Genomic DNA, 17771 nt, shown 5'->3' with positions numbered 1-17771 from the left:
TCATTGCAGTGAAGCAGGACGGCTTCATCCAGAATAGACAAAGGTGAATGGTGTGACAGACCGGTATGACAGACCAATCACATAACCTACAAGGAAACTTATCTTTACAACTAGGTGCATGCCCCCAAAGCTTCATTACATTCACCAGATTACTCCTAACTATCAGGTGGGTGGAATGAAGATTCGATTGATACCATTGATGCAAATGGACCATCTAGGGACGATGATTGACTTGGAGATATGCTTGAAGCGGGAAATGGAAGCTGGTCAATGGTGACAATTTTGCCTTCATGCGGGAAGTGCATCACTCGGAAGAGTGTTGAAACAATAACTTCCATGTTGTAAACATAGTCACGCCCCAAAAGTAAATTGTAATCTAACAGTCTTGGGACTATCATCACATTCAGATGAACGGTTTTCCCTCCCAAAGTGATTAGTAACTTAGGATGGATCCCTAATGGTTGATTGGTTCCTTTGTTAAAGCCTAACAGATTTTGTGTAGCAGGAATAAGCAAGGGCGAACCAAGCTCTTTACAAGCAGTTGAGGAAAGGATACTCACTGATGCACCTTCATCTATGATAGTGCCAAACATGATCATTTTACAAACTTGTACTATGATCCGAAAAGGTACATAAGAAGGAAGGCGGGATCTCGCTAGTCGATTCCAATCAAATGAAGTGACTAGACTACTTGGAGGGGGTACTAGATAAATGGGAGAATTAACCCCTTGAGTTACGAAAACTAGAAGGTTTTCCTCCTGTCTAGATGGAACAGGTGGATCGCCCCCAAGTTCGTTAGAATCTGAAGTAACAAAGAGAATTTGAACGGTATCGTTTCCACTCTCTTTGGGAAAGGTACGATTAGCTGAAGGTGAAATTGGGTCAATTGCTACCTCGACCTATTGACTTTGGTCAGGCAAAGACTCATAAGATTCACTTTCAGAGAGAGTGGTTTCGACTGACAGTTGATTTAAGTCAGTCAGATTTTCAACTAGTAAAGGACTTAGGGGGAGTTTCTTCTAACCAGATGGAAGTCACTGTAGTGAAGCAAGACGGTTATCGAACACTTTTTTGGCTTCATCCAGAAAGGGACAAATGTGGAGGGCATGGTTCCCTTCACATAACCTACATGGAAACCTAACCTTTCTCCTCTTTCCTTGAACTTTACTATCACTAGTCGAAGGTGTGTTACCAACATGATCTCCAGAAGTTGATGACATGGGATGGTGTGAACGGGGAGACCATTCTTTCAAGATCTGAGGAAAGCAAGGACAGTCTTGATGAAAATGGTCACCTGCACAAATTATGCATGGAAATTTGGCTTTGGGAAGTCTAATGTGTGGATTTTCACTAGATGATGTATTCAAAGCAATAGTTGCTTGGTTGCCCCTTGCTGAATTGGCTTCTTCTTCTTCTCCTTCCCTTTCTTCTTCTTCTCAGCCACTTGGTTACTAGTATCGCTATTTTCACCAAGCGAAGAGGAAGAAGGGGAGGGAGAAACAAACGAGGAAGAAGGCGAAGGGTCAACTTGAGGATCAACTGGAGGTTGATTTGATTGCAGAGGAATCACGACATTTTGAACCACAAAAGTTGAAAATAGCCATACTGGTAGGCCAATGGTAAGTCCCAGAAGGGATAATGTAGCCATATAAGGAGCACCAATATTTCCCCAAGAAGGAAAAGGACTAAGATTCCCCTCAAAAGGGGTTCCTTGATTGGTGCACTCCAGATTTGTCTCCATTTATCTCAACCTAAGATCAACTAAGGAACAGGGATGTTATTTCGATTTCAATTAATTTTAATGACACTTTGACACAACTTCAATTTTTCAGTTTCTAAGAGTCGAGAAAAAGCTAAAGATGACTCTAGTCTCCTTTGATTTTTAATGAGCCTGAAGTGGCAAGTGCTCAGATGGACCTTTTCTTTTAAAGAGTCGAAAAGGAACAAAAGTGACTACTTTGGAAAATCTAGACAAAGGGATTACCAAACCAATCGCAAAACTGTAATATACACCTTGGTGATAAATTAAAGAGAAATTACCAAGGACTTATGTATGGTAGTCAATCTTCCCGAATGCTGTGTTTAGTGCATTGCAATCAATAAGGCGGTAGACTCGGCTTCCTATGGATAAAGGATTTAAGCTTATTGTGGTCTCCCAATATATACACGATGGTACGGGGAGCACAAGTCCGTGCTAGCACTTGTCGTATCAAGGAGGAGGAATCACCCAACCTTCAATGAAAATGATAGTTACTAGTTTTAATGATGTTGGAACACGTCTCTAGCCTAGACCTCTAGATGTGTTGCATTAAGTTCCAAAGCGTTGTTAGGTTCATTGAAATTTATTTTAAAGTTGATCTTGTTTAAAGTTTTCCTTTCAATGGTTCACCACATGATGTTGATTTTGAAATTCCTAAAATGCAATCTACAATGATAAACAATCTTTGTTTATTTTGAGCAATGAAAATCCTAGCTACTAGGGAAAGAAGATTACAATTCTTTCAAACAAAGAGCAAAGAGCACACACTAGTGCATTTTCCTAAATCATTTTTCGCACACAAACTACAAAATGCTAAATGCAAATGCATGTATTTGTTTTTGTTCCCCTTAATGTGAAAAATGCCAAAAAGGAAAACTAAATGTAGCAAAGATCTGAAATATTTTACTCAAAGTGACATTTTCGACAATTTCTTTTTCAAAAGAGAAAGGAAGACTAAACGACACTTTTCAATTTTGAATAAAAATGCTTTCGACACTTCGAATTTAAACAAATCAAACCAAATACATAACGAAAAGTACAATCGACTATCTAGGGAAGGAAGAATCCACGACACTTCTCTTTTCAACACAAAACGACAATTACGACACTTTTTGTATCAAAGCGACAGATCAATTTAAACAACTTTTCGACAAAGGATTGTAAATGATGAACAAATACAAAAAAAATTCACTAATCCCAATCTGAAGGAGGCTGATATATGTGATGCAAGTAGGCTTCAGTAAGGAGGCACTGTTCATAAGCAGCAAAACAACTAAACAAAATTGAAAACAAGGTCAAAAACCCCCAATTTCTAGAATGGAAAAAGGTTCAGCCAATCATCACACCTAGGCTTCACAGAAACAGGGATGCATCGCACTTACTACACTCGAGAGGTGCGATGCCTACTAGGTTATAGTGACAAAGAGTGGGATGGTCCAGGGAGTGCAACTGAAATGGGTTTTGGCTCAAATGTGCGGCTGTTTTCAATGAGTTAGGCTGAGCTATGATGAAAAGTAAAGAGAAAAGTATAGAGGGAGGTCTTGAGAGGTTACTGAGCTACCAAAAGGGCATCTAGAATGCTTTTAAGTCAAATGTTTAATTCATAAACAAAACCAGAGATTGACTGAAGCAGCATTCATATACTATTCAATTGTAGAGCAAGAGCAGTTCGAAGGCTACTTGGCTGAATTCAGGCTCTGACCATAGTTTATAAAACAAACAATAAAAAAAACAAACATCTGTTCTTCCCCAGTGGAGTTGCCAATTTGTTGTAGGGAAAACTAGTGTCTAGTCTAACGAATAGCCCTCTAGGTTTGGCAGCTACCCTAGAAACAACAACTTAAAGTAATTCAATGATTTCTTCTATGTGCAACAGATAAGAGAAAGATAAAGGAACCAACCTGGAACTTCCGCTTAATCCCTTGCTTGATCTCTCTCCCCCTTGACAGAGCTTGCAACTCCTCTCTGTACTTAACCTACTTGGAGAGTACCTGCACAAGTACAGAAACAAAGAACCGTCAAAGCATCGTGATCTATTACAACATAAACATTACAGAATTAGATATATAATGAACAAATGATAGCATTCACAAATGATAACATTCACAATTGCACAATCATATGGAAGAAAACTTGAAGAAATTTATTAAATAGAAGGGAGAATTACAACCCAGTTGTCTGATCCAGCATCATCCTCCCAACTTCAATCCCTCTTCACCTCATGAAATAGCAAGATCACACCAACAATACAATGCTCTTTCCTCAATTACAAACTATCAACACTTCCTTGCAATTCACAATATTCCAGCCTCTGGATCTCTTAGATGAGGGATCCATTTATAGATGTGTGCAAGGGTGTGAGTCATCCATGGGGTTTGATTAGTGTCATTCCACTTGTTACAATTGGTTCCACTTGGAGATTTCTTGGATCTCTTACTCATCCCTGGGTGAATTTAGAGAGGCAAGTGGCATAGGAGAAGTTTCTAGAAGATTCCATGAGCAACCATCTAGCAAACTGTCTTAGACATTTGTCCATCCTCACCCATCACACCCTATAGAAGGCATAATCAGTATGCATCACACCCTGCCAGTGGATCAGTCAGTATGGTTCAGTTTAGGCCATTTTTGGATGGTTTCTCAGGTGGAACTTTTGGGGAATGATGTAATCAGATGACTAAGCTCTTTTACAATATGAAACAACTCTTTTAGGCGTTGAAGAGCCCTAGTTTATCGACATATAATTTTAGGGTTGATGTGCCCAAATATGTCTATAACACCTCCAAAATTTTGCCTTAGCTTCATTTTGGAGCCTCCCTACCAACCATCCTCAGCAACATGTCTTGCATCGTCAAGCACATAGGCTTCAACTATTTCATAGCGTCTTTTCAGCCTTTGCATGCAAGTTTGTTCCACCTCCTTCACTGGCTGCTTTCTAGACTTAGTGTCAGTTGTTGGTTGAGTAGTTCCCTATGGGAATTATGAAATTCTAGAGGGGAACCAACCTTCCCTCCAGAAATTTTGCAAACCCAGCTGGACACCCAGCTAAGGCTTGAAAATTGCGTAATTATTCCTGACAGTCTTCCTCTCAAAAGTTTCACAATTCGTCCCAGGACAGCTGCTCAGCCCATAAATTGCACATTTTTGGCCAGCAATCACCTGCTGCTCCCAGAAATTGCGCAATCCCTTTGGGACAATCAGCCCAACAACTAGCATAAATTGCGCAAATTAGTCAGGAAGCTTGTTGGGCTCAAAAATTGTGCAATGCCGTCCGACAAGCTTCGTTGAGAAAATTGTGCAATGTGACCACGACAGCTGCTCAACCCAGAAATTTCACAATCCTGGGAGACAGTCAACTGTTCCTCCTAGAAATTATGCAATCCCTCTAGGATAGCCAGCTCTGCTCAGCCCAGGAACAACGCAAATTTTCATCCCAGGCTCGCAGACCAATGCATGTGCCTTCAGGTTGATTGGTTCCCTCTGGGACCGAGAAAAAATAATTTGCATGCATGGACTGCATCTCACTAGGGAGCATGCAAAGACATCCCTAGATTTAGGGATCTATTTTTATCAGTTGGAGGTTACATGAAAGGATCATTTCAGAAACCTCCTGTCAAGTGTCGGTTTTCCTAGATTTGTGGCATGCATGTCATAACCTCAATTTTATCAAAACTTATGAATCAGATGTTGCAGAGCTCATTCCTCACATCAATCTTACAACTTTGACATCCCACATTGCATCTAGGAGTCGTCGACACATTCAACTTAGCTGTTTCGGGGTAAGCCCGCTTCACATGTCTTGCGCTGTGTTTCTGTCGCTTTTTGTGTTTCGGCTTGTGTGAATGCTTTTTGCTTGATTTTTGTGAATGCTTGCTATCATTTGCATGCATGTTAGCTTGTATAAGCATCATTTCAGTTTTCATTCGCATCTCACTGTTGTCGCATGCATGACACTGTTTTTGCATCGACGCTCGTTGTCACGGCAACCCACTTCATACACATGCATGCGTCCCATTTTATAAATCCTGCAATTGTTGTTTGTATGCATAATCATTCACCCTTGTTTGTACTCATCTCATCATGCATTCAGACTTCTCATGTTTTCAATCACCCATTGGCCAGTCTGGGCTCCCTTTGCCTGGACCATGCCTTGCCTGGCTAGCACTACACATTTCCGGAAGGGAAGGCTCTTCCTTCCCTAGAGAAATTGCACAAGTCTGGCCCAGCACTAAGCTCCAGGCTTGCATTATGAAATTATTGGAGGCAATGTCTTTCTAGCCCCAGAAACTATGCAATGCAGTTTGCTGGTTGCATGTCATTGTTGACTGAAATTGGCATTGCACAATTTCAATCCTCAGTAGGCCAGGGTGGATTGTCCATTGCACAATTCCAGTATTCAGTCAGCCTCACGGTATCCCGAACTATGTCATTTGCTGTCTTGGCAGTTAGTATCCCAACCTCCAAGTGAAAATTGCGCAATCTTCATGGACAATCACACATGTATGTTGCATGTCAGTCCTCCAGTTTGTTTTGGTTTTCAAATGAAAAATTTCTTGCCATGAGTGTTGCTATGTCTCTAGGTATCATAGGTATCATCCACCTCCCAGCAACACATGTACAATGTCTTCCAAGAGAGCAGAGTCAAAGACACTATTAAGAGCACAACTTGGGATGCAGTTGATCAAGTGTCTATGAACTTGCCTATCCACAAAGACATCAAGTTGTTCATGTACAAGGATATCAAGATGAATGGAAATGGGATCACAACAAGCAACACCATCAGTAGTAGCAGAAGGCATCACACCTGTGCACGATGAATGAAAGAGGAAGGTTGTTGACAACATAAAGATGGAGAAAAGTTTCAATTTCAAAGAAGATCCATTCATGACGAAAGAAACTTTGGAAATTGAGGCTATGAGGTGACAGTGCGACATGAAGATCACGCAAATGAAGAGAGAGAAACAGAGAAGGATTTACATGTGCTAAAGCAACAACACAAGGAATAACAGGAGCTGCACAGACGAGAGAATGAGATATAACAGTAACAAGTACAACAAGGGGCGTAACATGCACAAACGAATGAAACTGCGCTCGTACAAGTTATAGATCCATCCCAGTAGCTTGCATGGAGTAGACATGGTGAGAAGTGTTGTTGATCGTAAGTAAGGGAATTCAACAGCATGCATGTCATTGCACGCATGCATGTGATCCCACCCTTTTGGCACACTCACTGAGGCGAAGACAAGAAGCAAGTCTGACTAGAGCTGAACATGTATTTCGACAAGTTGATGCGCATGGTCACCAACACACACTTGGAGATCAGCACAGACACTATGCATTAGTATGTTTTTGGTCTAGTTACACTCAAGATGATGATGCACATGTTATCAGACGAGTTGGACAAAGGAGCCATATCAATGTACCCAGATGTAATGGAGGCAAGAGTTCTCTTTCAACAAGATGTCACCATTGAGCGCACATACACCATCACGGATGACCAAGCTTTGCATCAGTTCGCCATCGTCGACCATCACAAGGATGTCGAATAGTTGGTCTCACCACAACAGTCCAAGTGTCAGTGATGTCTTGCATGGCTTTCTCAAGCCATTTTGTCTCACATGGGTACATGTGCAAATTGTATGTAAGGTCTTGTCAAGTGGAAGTTCAAGTGTTGATAGTTGAATGTAACAGTCATAGAGTAGTTGAAGAGTCATGAGGGTAGATGAATGGTCACAAAGGGGAATGTCAAGGGTCACCCCACCCTTTGCTATAAATAGTCCCTCATAACTCATTGTAGAGGCTTTTGGTCAGCCAAGCTTCTGATAGGAGTATCTTAGAGAAATATTTGAGAGTATTGTAATGAGCGTTGGCTTCTCCACTGTGCAGGGCTAGTATATATCTTTGGAGGAGCAGGCGGTAGTGACTGTAACATTCCGCTCTCAGAACTAGTGGTTGGTCATGGTTGTATTATATGACTAAAAATTTCACTTCTTAATATAATAGAGCCAACATGTTTCATGCATATGTCATATTGTATTTCAACTATCTTGTTTACTCTAAATGATATATGTATTTGTTTTCTTACGCATGCATGTGTAGCTATTTTATGTATATGCTGTATGAATCATACTAAAATGTGTTGTTGGTTTAACCATCACTTTAGATTGCTAGATCACTTGGATTTTAGTTTGTGATGCATCTTTGCTTGTGTGTTCCCTTCTTAACTTCGTTCTTTCACAGGTTTCCAAGGGGCGCACTCACATCACCCTCCGTGTGTTAGAACCGTTCATGCACCTTCCTTGGCTTTCTGTACATGTCACACACTTTCTACCAACAAGGACATCTTACTTGTCTTTGTGCATAACCACGGTCAAGGCGATATTGTACAATCCATTGATGGGACTCCTACACAAAATGGTCTGAGGTCTAGTTGGGACTTCTTACCGGGGAGATCCCCTAACATGTTGGCAGGTCTAGCACTGTCAATATTTTGGTGCTAGAAGGAGGGATAGATGACAAGCAGAGTCCTCACATCTATTTTGAATCTCTGCATATCCATCATGACTAACTACAAAGTTTCTCTTTTGCAGTGTATGTCTTATGGAAATGACTTCAAAATCTCGGATGAGCTCTTCGATAACTTTTCACATAAAACATATGATGGTGGAGGCTATGTAGCCTTGGTTAGGCATGTGGTTGGCATTGTAGGCTCATGTGAAATACATGGAATCTTTGAAGAATACATGAATTGCGCGTTGTTTGTCTACACGTTTAGAAGGCACCCATTGCACTCGTGTGCCACGCTGCCTGAAAAATCTATTCATTCTCTTACTCATCTGGTCACAGAGATTGATCGTGCTTTCAATCACTTTAATCGTAAAGCACTCGATAAATAAATTCTAAAATTATGAAAAGCACGTGATGAATCTGTTGAACAGTTTCACACATGCTTTTGTAATCTTGCATATTGATTTCCCGAAGATGAAATTAATTGGGAATTTCTTAATGGAAGATTTGTGTATATTCTTTACATATCTGAAAATCCGCAATTCTTGAAATCATTCGGATTACTGTCAACATACCTCGGTGAGGGAGCTACACATTCACGAGTAGGCACAGTTGCTGTCATAAGTGATTGTCCACCTTCACCTCATCAAAGAGCTCAACCATCCAGAGTGACATGGCAGAACATGCACACACATATGTTGAACTGTCACATCCTCCCACCCCACTTGCTCTTGATATCTGCACAGATTTGGCTTGCAAGCTTGTTGGTTTTCATGTGGATTCGTTCCCTCAACCTATATCCCCAAGTTCTGTTGATCCTCTAGATTGTATTGTCTTGTGCTCTTTTGTTCCGGACTCCACACCTAATGTGAACAAGGGTCAAGTTGTCGACGGAGTTGGTGTTATGAAGCCAACCTGCACCATAATTCGTGATAAGTGTGTGTGGGAATCTAAAGAAGAACCCACGGTGAAGGATGACCTCCTTCCAGTCATTCCTCATCTGCTTTATCTTGACATCCCTTGCGATTTTGCCACTATTGATTTCTGTTGTGAAAATTCATTTCTAGATGTTTCTACTTCTGACCGGTCACAGGACACATTGGATGCTATTTTGTCATTACATTGTGGAGAGGACACATCTTCCTATGAAAATCCATCCAATTTGTCATCGGTCATTTCTAAAAACACAAAGGGTGAACATCCTTGCTTCTCATCTACCCCTCTTCCTGATTCATAAAATCATGAGGATGTTGACAAACATCATGGATTTTCTAATCTTGGTTGTTGTGATCTCTCTACTTCTTCATCTGATCACGATGTTGATTCACTCGTTGTTAATCTGTCTAAGACACTGGTCTATGATGATCTATTTCTTGATGAAGTTGAAACCTCCCAGACCGTCGAGGCACTTCAACCCGAGCTAATGGTTATGTTAGGCCCTCACTATCCTGAGGTTGGTTTCACTTCTGATCATGAATTTGATAAAAAATGCAATGCTCCTCATCACTCATATGTATGCATTGAAGATCAATCTAACACTCAGATTTCAATTCCCCCACTTGAACTGCACGATCCCATCGCTCATGTATTGGAGGAATCTTACACATAAAGCATACTGATGCAACGTAAGAGGTCTACCTTTATCACGTTTTCTTGCATGTCACAGTCAAGGGAATGCATACACTCAACATCTGCACGTAGTGTAAAAAAACACCATGGCAAGTCCACACAATGCGTGTCATGTGCTTTCACTCATTTTTTTTATGTGGACACTTGTAAGCTTAGAGTGTGTCCATCTTCATTGTTATATCTTTCATGATTGTTGGTTTTCACAACTGCGACATTCACAAACCATGCCTTCACCAACATGGGTTGACCAATGCATCGATGGATGCATTGGAAGTATCACTTCACATGAGTAGACCCATGCATTTTTAGCTTAGGAGTAGGAGTAGTGTTTGCTTTTGAGTTGTTTGCTTGCATGCACATTTGCTTCTTTCTTTGTGTGTTTGCTTGCTTGCTTGTTTGTTTTCTTACTCACTTTGCATACACATTTGCTTCTACTTATTTCTTTTATTTTTGGTTTGTTTTCTTGTTTATGTCCATAGGTTAGTTTCACATGGACTGTGTGCAACTCTTGAAACAAGATGGGTGAAGTACAAGAGGACTTGTACAACTATCAATACTTGGTTATCTATCGTCCCGCCTCTTATGTAAGAACTTGGTGTCTTTAGTCCATGATACATCAATGGAAAATACATACTCTTCAAAGTGAATCTTGGTGAAAACACGACTCTTGCGTGCTAACTAGTGTCACCTACTCTAGTTGGTTGTTTTTATGTTAATCCTTGTTAGCTCAGTCAAGTAGAGTAAGGTGAGGGGGAAACCTTAACAAGCACGTCAGAGGTACATATAAAATACTTATCTAAAGGAAAAAATATCTTTTTATCTCAATAAGTCGGGATCCCTATTCCGCCTCTGAAATGAATAAGTGCTATGCATAGTTAAGAAAAATAAAAAATGAAAAAATGAAAATGTGAAAATTTTTTGAAAAAATGAAAATGAATAAGGGAAAGAAGAGAAAGGCTTCATGTGTTGAGAGGTTATGCAAGTAACTTCACTCGGGTACTGACCTAGCTCGCTGGCAGCGGAGTGATGCTTGTGTTCCTGCATGAATCCGCCGGGGTATTGTCTAGGCCTGCTGCCAGTGGAGCAACACCAAAGATGAAACTAAAACTCTGACGATCATATGACTTGTGTACCAATCTACCCCTCATCCCTAATTGAAACAACTATGTTGACTTGGCTTGGAATGTGTGTTGACTGACTAAGGGCTTGGAAGATGCTACACCTTACAATCAAGCAAGTGTGGAGTTCTACCAGTGCGTCACCAAGTGTTGTAGCGGCTACAAGAACCCTCCAAAATTTTTCCTTAGCTTCGTTTTGGAGACTCCCTATCAACCATCCTCAACAGCATGTTTTGCATCATCAAGCACATAGGCTTCAGCTGTTTATAGTCTTGTCAACCTGTGCATGCAAGTTTGTTCCACCTCCTTCACAAGCTACTTCCAGACTTAGTGTCAGTTACTACTTGAGAAACTCCCTTTGGGAATTGTGCAATTCTGGAGGGGAACTAACCTTCCCTCCATAAATTGGCAAACCTAGCTGGACACCCAGTTGAGGCTGCAGAATTACGCAATTTTTCCTGACAGTCTTCCTCTTAAAAATTGTGTAATTCATCCCAAGACAGCTGCTCAGCCTAGAAATTGCACAATTATGGGCAACAACCACCTACTTCTCCCAAAAATTGCGCAATCCCTTTGGGACAGCCAACCCAACAACTAGCATAATTTGCACAAATCATTCAGGATACCTGTTAGGCTCAAAAATTGAGCAATGCAGTCAAACATGCTTCCTTGAGAGAATTGCACAATGTGACCCAGGATAACTACTCAGCCTAGAAATTGTGCAGACTTAGGAGACAGTCACCTGTTCCTCCTAGAAATTGCGCAATCTCGATGGGACAACCAACTTTTCTTAGCCCAGGAACAAAATAGATTTTCATCCCAGGCTCGCAGACTGATGCATGTGCCTTCAAGTTGACTGGTTCCCTCTGGGACTGAGAAAAAATCATTTGCATGCATGGAATGTGTTTCCCAAGGTAGCATGCAAAGACATCCCTAGATTTAGGGATCTATTTTTAGCAACTAGAGGTTACATGCAAGGATCATTTCAGAAACCTCCCACCAAGTGTCGCTTTTCCTAGATTTGTGGCATGCACGTCATAACCTTGATTTTATCAAAACTTACGAACCAGACGTTGCAGAGCTCATTTCTCGCATCAATCTTGCAGCTCTGATATCCCACATCGCATCTAGGAGTCATTAACACATTCATCTCAACTATTTCGGGGTAAGCCTACTTTGCATGTCTTGCGCTGCGTTTTTGTCAATTTTTTTTTTTTTTTTTTTTTTGTGAATTTTGTCTGCTTGATTTCTCTAAATGATTGTTATCATTTGCATGCATGTTAGCCTGTACAATTACCTTTTAAGTTTTCCTTTGCATCTCACTACTGTCGCATGCATGATATTGTTTTTGCACCAACGGTCACCGTCGTGGTGACCCGCTTCACACACATGCATGCATCCCATTTTCTGAATCCTGCACCTACTATTTGCATGCATAATAATTCACTCTTGTTTGCACTCATCTCATCACGCATTCAAACTTCTCATGTTTTCAGTCACCTTTCAGCCAGTCTGGGCTGCCTTGGCCTGAACCATGCCTTTCCTAGCTAGCACTGCACATTTACAGAAGCAAAGGATCTTCCTTCCCTCTAGAAATTGTGCAAGTTGGCCTAGCACTAACCTCCAGGCTTGCATTGCACAATTCTTGAAGGCAGTGTCTTGCTGGCCCCAAAAACTATGTAATGCAGTTTTCTGGTTGCATGTCACTGCTAACTGAAATTGCGCATTGTACAGTTTCAGTCCTCAGCAGGCCAGGATGGACTATCAATTGCGTAGTTCTAGTAGTTAGTCAACCTCCCAGATGCCCAAACTATGTCGTCCGCTGTGTTGGCAGTCGGTCTCCAAGCCTCCCGGTGAAAATTGTGCAATCTTCACGGACAGTCACACATGTATGTTGCATGTCAGTCCTCCAGTTTGTTTTGGTTTTCAGTTGACAAATTTCTTGCCATGAGTGTTGCTATGTCTCTAGGTATCATAGGTGTCATCCGCCTCCCAACAACACAGGTACAATGTCTTCCAGAAGAGCAGAGTCAAAGACACCACTAAGAGTGCAACTGGGGATGCAATCAATCAAGTGTCTATGAACTTGCTTATCCACAGAGACATCAAGTTGTTCATGGACGCGGATATCAAGATGAATGGAAATGACATCACAATGAGCAACACCACCAACAACAGTAGAAGGCAGCACACCTACATGCGCCGAATGCAAGAGGAAGGTTGTTGACAACATAGAGATGGAGCGAAGCTGCAAGTTCAAAGCAGATCCACTCATGATGAAAGAAGCTTTGGAGATTGAGGCTATGAGGTGACGGCGCGACATGAAGATCATGCGAAGGTAGAGAGAGAAACAAAGAAGGAGTTGTATGTGGTGAAGCAACAACTCAAGGAAGAATAGGAGTTGCACAAATAAGAGAATGAGTTACAACAAGAATAGGTACAGCAGGGGGTGCAACATGCACTGACGGATGAAACTGCACCTGTGAAAGTTATAGATCAATCCCAGTAGCTGGTACAGAGAAGACAAGGTGAGAAGTGTTGTTGGTCGCATGCAAGGGAATTCAAAAGCATGCATGTCATTATGCGAATGCATGCGATCCCACCCTTTTGGTGCACTCATCGAGATGAAGACAAGAAGCAAGTATGACTGGCGCTGAACATGTATTTCGAAAAGTTGATGCACATGGTCACCAACACACACTTGGAGATCAACACACACACTATGCATTAGTATGTTGCTATTCTAGTTGCACTCAAGATGATGATGCACATGTTGTCATACCAGTTGGACAAAGGAGCCATATCAGTGTACCCAGATGTAATGGAGGCAAGAGTTCACTTTCAGTAGAATGTCACCACTGAGCGAATGGACACCATCACGGACGACCAATATTGGCATCTATTTGCCACTGTCAACCATCACAAGGATGTAGAATAGTTGGTCTTACCACAACGGTCCGAGTTTCAATGATGTCTTGCATGGCTTGCTCAAGCCATTTTGTCTCACACAGGTACATGTGCAGATTGTATGTAACGTCTTGTCAAGTGGAAGTTCAAGTGTTGATAGTTGAATGTAATAGTCATAGAGTAGTTGAAGAGTCATGAGGGTAGATGAACAGTCACAAAGGGGAATGTCAAGGGTCATCCCACCCTTTGCTATAAATAGTCCCTCATAACTCATTGTAGAGGCTTTTGGTCAGCCAAGCTTTTGATAGGAGTATCTTAGAGAAAGCTTGGAGAGTAATGTAATGAGCCTTGGGTTCTCCACTATACAGAGCTAGCATATCTCTTTGGAGGAGTAGGCGGCAGTGATTGTAACATTCCGCTGTCAGAACTAGTGGTTGGTCATGGTTGTATTGTATGACTGGAACTTTCACTTCTTAATATAATAGTGCCAATACATTTCATGCATATGTCGTATTGTATTTCAGCTATCTTGTTTACTATAAATGATATATCTATATGTTTTCTTACACATGCATGTGTAGCTATTTTCTGTATATGTATGTATGAATCTTACTGAAATGTGCTGTGGGTTTAACCATCATTTTGGATTGCTAGGTTACTTGCCTTCCAGTTTGTGATGAATCTTTGTTCGTGTGTTCCCTTCTTAACTCCGTGCTTTCACAGGTTTCCAATGGGCACACTCACATCACCCTCTGTGTGTTAGAACCGTTCATGCACCTTCCTTGGCTTACTGCGCATGTCACACCCTTGCTACCAACAAGGACACCTTACTTGCCTCTGCACACAACCATCGTCAAGGTGATATCATATGACCCATTGCTAGGACTCCTACACCAAACGGTCTCAGGTCTAGTTGGGACTTCTTACCGGGGAGATCCCCTGACATGTTGGTGGGTCTAGCACCATCAACACATGGGTATATTGGGTGTGTTTACAAAGGTTTATAGGGAAGGTGCCTTACGTGGTCTTTACCATGGAGTAGGTAGGCACTGATAATTGGTATCTTGGTCTCTTTTTTTGGAATGAGCACATCCACTTAGAATTATTTATGTAAGCCTTTCGTTGAGATTACTTGACAGGAAAAAGCCTAAAGCTAAAGAATAATTTCAAATCTCTTTGGCTTGGTTTTGTATGTTATAGTAGTAGTATAAGTTATAACTTGTCACCTAAACATTCTTTAATGTAGAACATATTTTGCAATGCTTATGTTGGTAATTGAACATTCCTTAACTTTTTAAACTGAAATAGTATCATTCCTTATATTTTGTCACATTCACTATAGCTAGATTGTTAAATATTGGAAAGCAACCAAAACTGGTTTTATGTCTTGAATGTCTTACATTTTGAATGGATTTTTGAATGCAAGAAGCATATGAATAAATTTGGATATGAAATTCAATACCAAACAACTGATCCAGGTGGATATTGGTGGCCACCCGCTAATTCCACTTGGATCCCCTCTAGTGCTTCTTACAGTTTTTTTTTTTCAGTTTCCTTAATTATAGCACAGTTTACTATTTTTAGCAGTTTTTCGGGTCCTAAACTTTTGGAGCCATTTTGAGGCCCTAAATGACGTTTTTTGGGAAATATACCGGTAGCGATTTTTCTGTCTAAAAATCGTCTTTTCCGTTGTAGTCCTCGGAGAGATCTTTCCAACGGGCTATCATGCATGTCAAACGGAGATAGTACGACCAATTCGCGACCCCGGGAAGTTGATGTACCAACTTACCCAAAAACGGGGCCCACAATTTGGTGTTTCATCTTCTAGGGTTAGGTTTTGGTATGTGAAGGGTTTTCCATTGTTTCTCAACAATAAATAGGCCTTCAAGCCTCATTGTAAGACAGTTCAGAGGCATGTAGCCACACATCTCTTCTCAGAGATAAGCTACCATCGCCCTAGCTAGTTTATTTCCATTTCTGGTTGTAAGCATATTTCAGTATTTTCCATTAATGAAATGAAGTATTATTTCCGCTGCATCTTTGTGTATATGGTTATCTCGGTAATTTTTTGCGTTCCTATTTAAGTCTGGATCAACAACACTGGTCAACAATAATGGATTCAACCCTTCTCTTATCATTTATTGTTGCTATACCTTTACCAATTGGCATGGTTTCAGGACTTTTAGTTAGTCTTGCAGAAGATCCCAACTAGTTGAGTCAGTTAATTTTCCAAGTTGTTATGGATGCTAGTAAATATATTGTTTTCAAACTCATTTCATTTCATGATGGTGACTACAAACAATGCCACGAATTGAAGCTCAAATGTATGATTCAATTTATGGGCAATGGTTGCATAGATTTTCTAACAGCTAAATTTTCATATTGTTGGATATGATCAAAATGTTTTTTAATTGATTGCAAAATGTGGCTGCAATAGGCTGGTATAATTTTTTTATCAACATAATGTAAATTGTTGCACACAAAGCTTCTTTTGTTTCCATTGTTACTATGTAGATATGGTTCCTTTCATGGTTAATAGAAGATGTATGTATTTTTTGGTATGATGTTCTTAAGGTTGATTACAACTAAGATTTGTTATTATGCTGAAAATATATTTGTTGAAAAATCTTAGAAAATCTCAGGCTTATTCGAATAAGAAAGAAATGTAGAAATATATGCAAGTAAAAACATTGACAGTAAAATATTCGAAAATCTGAAACTCATCATGAAAATGATCATATTTGACAACAAAGAATGACACTAAAATTGTTATGGAGAAATAAACGAAATTTTATTCATATTAACTGAGTTTTAATAACACATAAGATGAAAACTAACTTTCTGGAGTCGTGGTTGATAATTCAGGCCTAAGAGTCGCTAAGAGCAGTATGAACATTGTGTACATGGGCAAGGATCCTATTTCTCACACACTGCCTCTCACAAACTACCTCTCTACTATAGGGCTTAAAGCTCTGTTCAAATATTTTATTCCTTTTCTACCTATTTGTTTATTGCATGCTCGTAAACGAATTTACATCTTAAACTTTTAAAATCAAATTTTAACATTTATGCCCCTAAGTTCTCTTAAGATTTCCATACATCCTTTAGTCCCTTCTAATCAGTATGCTATCCCTTATAAACCGCAAATTGGGCTTCCCTAACTCATTTTCTTCATTGTTGGGCATGAATGTTGGCATTCTCTTCAGCTATGACATGGTACTTTTGTCATTCCAGCACCCAACGTTGGAAAGTCCTTTTTACGACATTATAATCTTGATGAATGTTCCTTGTGTTGGTATGGTGCACTTGTTGGTTGATCCTTGGGATATGCACTATTTTTTTTTTTTTTTTAATTTGTTATATCATGTTTCATAGATAAAAGTATCATTGTTTTTCTTCTCCCCATCTTAAATACATTAGAAATTTTCCATTGCAATCTATTTTGCATATTTGGGATTTTATAGGGGTTAATATGACTTGAACAAATTCTAGTTACATTGAATAACATAACTTAGCCATTGAGAAGGATCATATATGTTTTATAACTAACCTTTAGTTGGCAAAAATATCTACAACATGTTTGTTTAATATTCCCATGTTGATTAATGCTCTTGCTAGGTCAGTGAGTTCATTGTGCTTAATTATTAGGTGCAAGGTGTAACATATGTCTATTTCTTGTAGCGGTGTTTTTCCTATTCTGTGATTGGTGCTTGACCATTAGCAAAAGAGAAGCTTAGTAGCATAACATAGCCATCAAGAAGGACCTTAGATGTATTCCAACTATCCTTTAGAAAGTGAAAATACCTACAACATGTTTGTTTAATATTGCCATGGTGATTAATGCTCTTGCTAAG

This window comes from Pinus tabuliformis, chromosome 1_2, assembly GCF_031772625.1.
Source record: "Pinus tabuliformis cultivar Carrire ecotype Pingquan chromosome 1_2, CPIR1, whole genome shotgun sequence".
NCBI classification, from domain to species: domain Eukaryota; kingdom Viridiplantae; phylum Streptophyta; class Pinopsida; order Pinales; family Pinaceae; genus Pinus; species Pinus tabuliformis.
This window is presented reverse-complemented; position numbering follows the sequence as displayed.